The sequence below is a fragment of the Olea europaea genome, chromosome 7, assembly GCF_002742605.1.
Source record: "Olea europaea var. sylvestris chromosome 7, O_europaea_v1, whole genome shotgun sequence".
In the NCBI taxonomy this organism is placed as follows: Eukaryota; Viridiplantae; Streptophyta; class Magnoliopsida; order Lamiales; family Oleaceae; genus Olea; species Olea europaea.
Window position 1 is genome coordinate 18,678,659 of NC_036243.1, and position 8,784 is coordinate 18,687,442.

The 8,784-nt window shown below is 37.0% G+C and overlaps 1 pseudogene; it reads right to left on the reverse strand.

Annotated features, from left to right (window-relative positions):
* Positions 1-1,674: 1,674 nt before the first annotated feature.
* Positions 1,675-3,805, reverse strand: LOC111398011 (annotated as a pseudogene).
* Between the last annotated feature and the right edge of the window lie 4,979 nt (positions 3,806-8,784).

The following is an 8,784-nucleotide window of genomic DNA, read 5'->3' on the forward strand; positions in this document are numbered from 1 at the left end:
CAAAGGATAACATTGCGGATCCGCTAACCAAAGGGTTAAATAGAGAGTTAGTTGAGAAATCATTGAGATGAATGGGACTTAAGCCCTTGAATGGATAAGTTAATACAAAGGAAAACCCAACCTAGTTGACTGGAGATCCCAAGATCTAGGTTCAAAGGGACAACCTAATTGTAAAGACTTAATAGAATCACTGTGGGGGATATTACCTTCCGTCCATTCCTGTGATGCAATAGTGATGCCCGTAAAGATGGAGGATAAGCAATAGGCTTTTAATGATTCTTATGCCTAAAAAATCGAGCCAAGTAATGCGGGTTACTTGTAATAAGAAATCACCTATGTGAGAGAGAAGTGGGGCCGCTTCTAAAGGAATTGTGTGGGGCGCAATTCTTGTGAACTCTCACAGAACTAGGCGTATGTTCCTGGCCAAAACGAACATAATAATGAGAACTGAAATGTGTTAGGAAGAATCCTGTGTGAAGTGTATCATCATTTACATAAACAGTAGAACAGTTCAAGGACATCGCGTCTACTGGTCAGCCAGTGAAGTAAATATGTTCTCACAAGCGAAGGTTCAAAGGATAACACCTACCTATCGTATGCAGGTTTCAACTGTTGAACTATATCACCAAGTCGTCATGTGTCACATTCACAAGTCGTCATGTGTCACATGCATGAGTCGCTCTCAAATTCATGTGGGGGATTGTTGGAAAAATTGGCCGACTTTGGCATGAGTTTTGAGTGGAACCCGATTGTTCAATTTGGAAGATGAAAGTTGATTTGTGTTCTCCTCCGTGAGTACATCAAAATCATATACTTACTTGCCAAAGTTGATGCTCAGGTGAATGAGAAATTGAGGCTCAAAGTGTGTCACTCAAAAGAGAGTTTATGTGGGAAAAATGAATTTATCCCACATAGGAAAAAGATGAGGAACTCCAAAGGTCATTACCATTAATGGTAGCCTAGCCTATAAATAGTGGCTCATTTTCCTCATTTCAACACACACAAAAAAAAAAAACAAAAGCTTTCAAGTTTAGAATACACTAGAAATTCATTTGCATAGAGTTCTCTCTTGGTGGTGGTGTAGTTCAGGCACTAGTTCAGTTCGCCGGAGTGGTTTCTGCGGTGCTCGAAAGCTACTGATTTTATCGTTGTATCCTGGGAAACGGACGCTCGTTTTAAACCTCAAGCACGGACGGTGGGGGGGCGAATCTATTTTAAGGAAACTGTGTGTAACACAAGCATCGGGTTAAAATTCTATGTTTCAGTTGTTTAATTCATGCAATTTTTCATATTAAATTTACAGTCCATGTTTCATGAATTTATGATATATTGTTCGTATGCTTCATAAATTTTAAATTCTATTGGAACAAAAGTTATTTGTTGGAAATAAAACTTTCAATGATTTGGTGAAAATTCGATATACGGTTGTTTGAATTTTTTTGATTTGCATAGTTGCAAAATTGAAATGTTTTGTCAAAAGACCTAAACTGTCTAAGAAGAGCTTGGGATTTAAGCAGTCTGGTTGTGACCCCTCTCCTCATCTGGGAGTCTTTTAATTACACATTATTCAAATTGACGAGACGAAAGACAACACTTCCCGATTTTATCCACATGCACTGAATTCAAGTCAATTTACAATAAGAAACCACATGAAGAGTCTAGCAGAGTCAATATTTAGAGTAAAGAACGCTTAGAACTCAGATAAAAGTTAAGCTTAGAGAAGCTTGTAGATGTGGAACTCACCACTGATGGAATCCCTGGATGAGTAAGAATATAAACATATCCTAAACTGATATTTTCGGTTGGAAATGGCCAAATTTTCTGTGTGGATCCTGTATCATGATTGTCAATAAAAGTAACAGCATTCTATGGCAAAATACCTATCATTCCAGGAGGTTTTCCATTAGGATCCTTCAATCTCCACAATTCTCCTTGCACTGCAGCTTGAAGAATTCCCTTTGTTGTGAAATCGAAAGCTATAACTCTCCCTCCCACATTGTGAACCCACTGCATAAGTTCATTCCGATGCCCGTCCTGATTACAATCCAACTTTCCATCTTGTCTATTGGAAAGAGGATTCCAGAGTTCTCCAACAGCAAAATCTGGTGAAGTGTTTTCCATATAGATTTTGGTGATACTCGTGGAATATCCCCTGACTAAGTCAAACCGCCAACCATCTAATCCTATTTCAGTCTTGAGCCAGTTCACCCAGTCTGATAACTCCTTTTGTGTTGGGAATCTACTTATACATGCACAGCGAAATTTAAAATAATTTTCGATTCCCACCAAGAATCGCCTTTGTGTTTAGAGAGAAATTGTGATAAGGTTGTACCTTTTCCAGATCTGCAAACTTTTTTGCTATTCTTTTCGTTCCAGCAATCTTGATTCGCCATCCACAGCTGTCCAATTGTCCAGCCTCCAACGGTAATCCACACAGAGAACAAGATTGCAGCTACCAGGGTTTTCTCTCTTGTGTCAGCAAGAATAATGAAAACCATATGGACCTCAAACCCTAACCATGTATTTATATAAGCCCAAACGGACTCGACCCGGTCCGGTCCAATATTTAATCAATCCAATTAATTAAACCCGGTCCGTGAATTAATTAATCCAATTAATTAATTCGGGAATATAAATAACAAATCCAGTTAATTAATTTATCTAACGATTGTTAAATTAACCAATTGGCAATTTGCAATCTTCCAATTCTCTTTTGTGTGCGACCCATTAGGTTCCCGACCACGATACCTAACGACATGAAATATTATTTTGATCTAATCAAAATTGATAAATTAAAACACCCTTTTAATTTATCATCGATTCACACTCGCCATCCCTGATTGACATCTAGCAATGTGTCAGGGCAATACATGTGGCGGGAAATGTCACGTGGTATGACAAAACCAAATTCGTTCGTTTACCGTGAAACTATAATCCCTTCGTCAATATGATCCGATCAATTACGAGATATGGAATTGTGTCAATCTCGATCATCAATCATATCATTCACTCCACTATTAAGTCAATATAAGTCGAAAACTCCTTTTCGACTTATGAGTACACCTTGGCCAAGGATTTCATCATCGACTTAATTGAATGAAATGCAGATCATAATCTCCTACTATCTAAGAGTGACGAATCCTTTATTGATCAATTATAACCTTCATACGATTCTTGACGTACCCGAACAATGTCGTATTAGCGGCCCTTTTCAGAGCAACATCCAACACCGTCAAAGTATGACTGTCCTCATATAAGGTACCATGACGACCTCAAGTCAAAGGACCAATTCCACTACCGAACGTTAGAGATTAACCACTGACACTCAGATAATTATCCATGTGGAATCTCTCGATGGGTCTCCAATGTTTTGTTCTATAACAGAACATCCACGTGTTCATTTAAGTGTCACCACACTTTAACTTGTGAGATCAGCTACTTATTTCACAAGTAAGAAATGCCACACGTGATGGTCTATCCGTAATAACGATATCCGTATCTTGTTATTACTTACGACCACGGATGATTTAAGATTCAATCAGATGTAATTTGTATCTCACAATCACAACTCCTTGTGATTAACAAATTACGAAGATTTGAATTTACGGACTCTATTATTTATTTAATTGTCTATTAATTAAATAATAGATCTGCCATTTTATTGCATTAATTATATATATAAAAGTATTTATGTCCAAAGTTGATTGGACATAGGGTATAATACTTACATGTACTCTAGGATTGAGATGGTCAATGTTTGGAGCAGGTTCGTAGTAAGCTCCAGTATCAGTGTCACCGGTGCCATCTGAAAACTGAGTGTCGTCTTTGCAAATGAATGACGGCCCCTAGTCGAGGCGATCATCAGAAGTCCCTCCCTCAAATATGCAATATATACATCTGCTGTCTTGTTTATCAGCACATCTGTGGTTTATTACAATATCAGCAACACATTTGATGCCCTGGTCACGGAAAGCCTTAACTAATGACTTCAGTTGCTCTTCATTTCCGTATTTGGATGATACAAGATCATACAATCTTCCTGGCATGTAGCCTAGAAAATAAGGGCAAAAACTTTCCATTAATACTAGTATACCTTGTATAAGCATTCCCATATCAAAATGTTCAAGATTCTAAGATATTTCGCAATTTCACAAAGCAAATAGGATAGGACACGAAAACAAAAACAGATATATTTTCTTTTTTAACTATTTGATGCAGAAAAGTTTACGATAGGACTGCATGGGGTAGTAAAATCTTCTTCACTATACTGTTCTAGTAGTACGACTACTAAGAATCGTATAAAGTTTTCTGATGAAAAGACCAGTAAGATAATAGCAAGTCACCTTCAGGTGCAACTGAGTGGGAGATGGTGGGTAGCCAAACATGGGTGACCCCAGCATTGGCCAGGTCTGGTACAAGATTGATGAGTGAGTTGTGCCATCCTCGTTGCTTACTATGTGACTCCCAGTTGAATCCCTAACAAAAAATAAAAAATGAAAAAAATAAACTAGAAAAAAAAGAACTCATAAACACTCTTGTTCCGACAAAAGTCAAACTTATTTAAAATTCGGAGTTGTTAAAATACCTGAAATAACAAGGTCGGTGTAACAAAAACCGAAAAAAGAAGAGACAGACAAGAAATAACAAGTCATCTTTGGGCCATGACCAGGAAATTCAGAACTCCATATAGGACTCCAGATCGGGTTTCTTGACTTTTTTGTAGAAACACTCGCCCTGGAATTCCAATAAATTTTGGAATTTCCTTACCACATGAGTCCATGACAAGTGACAGTTGAATCTCTATTCACATTGAGAGAAAGCCACTTGTTGATGGTGATGTTATGTGGAAAATTCTTATAATTATAGTGTAATTGGCAATTAGAAAATCATACCAGGTCAAGAAGCAAAGTATGGACTTAACTTTAACTAACATAGAGGGCACGATTTCATAAACTTACCGGGATTAAGGATAGGCATACGATTTAAACTTTCACATGAAAATAGTATCTTTTTTGCCCTTTATGATCGTGACATCGTGACATAGACTATGCGTATTTATCTTACTTTTAAAAGACCAAAGAATATGAATCAGCGTAAGCAACGTATACCAAAGTTTTTAATGGTGTAGAAAAAATATCTTGTGGATAAAATGTTAAATTTTAATTTGTAATCATGCTAAGAATCAAGAATCACCATATAATAAATTAATGGAAACGAATTCATACCTGCGAAAGCCATTGTTGATATGAATTATAATTATAATAGCAGTCAAGATCTTCCCCTCCTTGCTCCTCACAAAGTAATAGTTATCAATGGGGCAAGCTAATGAAACATATGGAGAGGAGAGGGGACCTAGCCTTTATATATAGGAAATAATTTGAGCCGTCCCATTACGACTAGAATTCTAATTAGGGTTTATTTCCGACCCACATACTTTAAATTACCACATCAAATTAATTACAACTCGTAAGGTGTAAAAGGCCCAATTGATCACTTAATAAATTTGGCCCAAACACAAATATCATTATGAGCCATACATCTAACCCGTAAAATTTGCAATCCAATGTGAAGCCCACATATGAAATGATTAATTATTCCAACATTCTCCCACTTGGGCAAACATTTGATTACCATAACAAAGTTTTAACACCCGGGTTAGACTACATAGGTGGCCACAAAAGTATAGCTCTAATGATGACACCTTACGTAACATGATCCGGTCCAACAAGAATATTAACACCGAACATGAAAGTCATTATACCAATTTAAGAGATGTAAGACCATTCCACAGCTACAAATGTCAACATCCTTATCGACATGAATCCCCATCCTCCAACCAATGTGGTAGTATGTGGTATGAATTTAGCACCAAATGTGATCAAAAACTGTGCTAACTCATATCGGTCCTCATAATGCTTCGAATCAAAATGAAGCCACATGTCTCTAAAAGAGACTCATCTTATGTCTTTATACGTCATATTTCAATTTACATAAATAACTCCCACTAACCAAAAATATCAAATATTTCCACAATACCCATATTAGTAACATGTGTCTTAAAGACTTTTGGAGCGAGTCCCTTAGTCAAGGGATCTACAACCATCGCCTCTGTATTGATATGCTCTATTTTCGTCTGCCCTTCTTTGACTCTGTCTCTAACAACCAAATATTTGATGTCAATATATTTTGATCCACCAGATCTTTTATTATTCTTTGAAAAGAATATTGCTGCACTGTTATCACAGTAGATGGTGATCGGTCTTGAGATGGAATCAACAACTTTCAAGCCAGAGATGAAATTTCTTAACCAAATGGCTTGGATTGTAGCCCCATAACATGCCACAAATTCAGCTTGCATAGTAGAAGATGCCACTAAAGTCTGTTTAACACTTTTCCAAGAAATGGCACCACCAGCTAATGTAAAAATGTAACCTGAGGTTGATTTCAAATCATCTTGACATCCAGCAAAATCAGAATCTGAATATCCTACCACCTCAAGATGATTTGTACGCTGGAATGTAAGCATATAACCTTCAGTTTTCTTCAAATATCTCATAACTTTCTTAGCTGCTTTCCAATATTCTTGTCCTGGATTAGACTGAAATCTGCTAAGGACACTTACTGCGTAGGCTATATCCGGTCTAGTGCAAACTTGAGCATACATCAAGCTCCCCACAGCACTAGCATATGAGATCATCTTCATAGACTCCCTTTCCAGCTCATTCCTTGGACATTGAGTTTTGTTAAACTTATCTCCTTTTATGATGGGTACATCACCAAGTGCACAATTCTGCATATTAAAACTTTCTAGAATACGTCGTATATAAGCTTTCTGAGAAAGTCCCAATAAATCACGATTTCTAGCACGATGTATTTCAATGCCGAGTACATAGGAAGCTTCTCTGAGATCTTTCATCTCAAAATTAGTATACAGCATTTTCTTTGTCTCATGAAGCAACCCTAAGTTACTGCTAGTAAGCAAAATGTCATCAACATACAGTACAAGGAAAATAAAATTTCTTCCACTGGCTTTAAGATAAATGCATTGATCAATATTATTTTCAACAAAACCAAGAGATGTCACAACCTCATCAAATTTCAAATACCACTGTCGAGATGCTTGCTTGAGACCATATAAGGATTTGTTTAACTTACACACCAAGTTTTCTTTTCCTTTTACAACAAAACCTTCAGGTTGTTTCATATAAACCATTTCAGAAAGATCTCCATTCAAAAATGCTGTCTTAACATCCATTTGATGAAGCTCCAAATTATAGTGTGCCACAAGAGCCATGATAATTCGAAAAGAATCTTTCGACGAAATAGGGGAGAAGGTTTCAACATAATCAATGCCCTCTCGCTGAGTGAAGCCTTTTGCAACCAATCTTACTTTCTTTCGTTCAACATTTCCTTTTGAATCTAATTTACTTTTGAAGATCCACTTGTTATCTACAGCCTTAGCATCTGGAGGAAGTTCAACAAGATCCCAAACTTTATTCCTTTCCATGGAATTCATTTCATCTTCCATGGCAGCTATCCATTTATCTGCCTCAGGACTTGTCAATGCCTGATTATAAGTTACAGGATCAACAATATGCCAATATTAAAATCACTCTCCAATAAATATGTAACATAATCACTGGGCAATGCAGATCTTCTTTCCCTTTGTGATCTCCTAACTTGTGGCTCAGGAACCGATTCAATCGTTGTTTGAGGAATTGGAGATTCCTCCTGGTTTCTCGGTTCTTCATTAACAACTTCAATTGGTTGGGAACCAACTCTTTTCTGTATGATGGGAACTGGAACAACAACTTGATTGGGTTCAACAAGAATTTCTCTCAACGTGGAACTCCTACTATCTCCAAAATCGTTCTCCAGAAACTTAGCAGTAATGGACTCCACAATTCTAGTGCCGCGATTTGGACAGTAAAACTTATATCCCTTTGATCTATCCGGATACCTAATAAAGTAGCCAGGAGTTGATTTAGGGTCTAATTTCTTTTCAAATGGATTATAAATCCTAACCTCAGCTAGACATCCCCAAACTTTAAAGTAGGTCATACTTGGCTTACGTCCTGTCCATAATTCAAAAGGTGTCTTTGCAACAGCTTTACTTGGAACTCTGTTCAAAGTATATATAGCTGTTTTCAAGGCTTCACCGCACAAATATTCAGGCAAACTTGTTCTACTTATCATACTTCTAACCATATCTTTTAGAGTTCGATTACGTCTTTCAGAAACACAATTCTGCTCAGGTGTCCCTGGCATGATGTATTGGGGCACTATTCCACACTCTTGCAAAAATTTTGCAAAATCACCCATATTTTGACCAGACTCGTTATATTTCCCATAGTACTCACCACCTCGGTCAGATCTTATAACTTTGATATTTTTCCCACATTGTTTCTCTACTTCCAGTTTGAAAACTTTGAATTTCTCAAGTGCATGTGATTTGTCGTTAATCAAATAAACATATCCATATCGTGAGAAATCATCAATGAAAGTTATGAAATATTTATTCCCACATATAGTGGAAAGCAAAGGTCCACTGATATCAGTGTGAATTAAGTCCAAAATTCCATTACTCCTAGTCGAACCCTTCCTCGTAGACTTAGTTAACTTTCCTCTTATACAATCTATACAAGTGTCAAAATCGGAGAAGTCTAAGGAAGGAAGTATCTCATCTTTTACTAATATTTCCATTCTATCCTTAGAAATATGACCCAATCGCTTATGCCACAACATAGAGGATGATTCACGAATTAAAGCCCTTTTCTTTGATAC